This window comes from Hipposideros armiger, unplaced genomic scaffold, assembly GCF_001890085.2.
Source record: "Hipposideros armiger isolate ML-2016 unplaced genomic scaffold, ASM189008v1 scaffold_1102, whole genome shotgun sequence".
Classification (NCBI taxonomy): Eukaryota; Metazoa; Chordata; class Mammalia; order Chiroptera; family Hipposideridae; genus Hipposideros; species Hipposideros armiger.
The window spans coordinates 4,741-5,488 of record NW_017732452.1 but is presented as its reverse complement, the minus strand read 5'-3'; the positions used below and the strand labels follow the sequence as shown (position 1 = coordinate 5,488).

The 748-nt window shown below is 31.3% G+C and overlaps 1 protein-coding gene across 1 annotated transcript in view; it reads right to left on the bottom strand.

Annotated features, from left to right (window-relative positions):
* Positions 1-748, bottom strand: part of LOC109376336 (liprin-alpha-2) — a 138,378-nt gene that overhangs the window by 136,308 nt on the left and 1,322 nt on the right. The gene's annotated exons all lie outside the window — the stretch shown is intronic.

The following is a 748-nucleotide window of genomic DNA, read 5'->3' as shown; positions in this document are numbered from 1 at the left end:
GTATCTATAATCTCTCAAAAGTGTAATTTAACAGTTAGTGGTATGAAAACTTATCGGGTGACTGATTCAAGGTAGTCAAGACATAAACATTTCAATTTCTAAAACTGTCTCTTCAAAAATTCAAGTAAGTTTCTGTGTGAAGGGTGAAAAGGATAACTTTGCATTGTTCTGTATACCTGAAACTAACAATAAAAAAAAATTACTTCAAAAAAAAATACAAAGAAAGCCCAGGAGGTGTTTCAAGGTCTTTAAAAAACTTCTACCTGTTTCCATCTTAACTACTGAAAAGATATCAAACAGCGTGAAAATTCACTTCAGAGAGTGAGCAAGAATTCTGTCATGTTGAAATTATTATGTCATTGCTGACAACTTTTATTGGTACTAAAATTGAATGAAATACCTTATGGAATTCAAGATGAATTATGTCCTTGCTGAGGGAATATGCATTTTAATTAAACAAGTAAACATCATAAATCATAAGATCGGAAGCCGATATTTTTATTCATTAATTGTATATATATTTGCAAAAGTTATTTAGTTTTATCCATAGCCATACTTCTGACTTTTTAAAAGCCTTAAATGTGCTTTACGTACCTATCTAGACACACACACACACACACACACACACACACACACAAACACACACACACACAAACTACATGAAGAAAAAGAGATAGTATTATCAACCAAAGAATAGATTCAGAAATCATTTCTAAACAACACTGGGATCAGTTTTCAACCACTACTG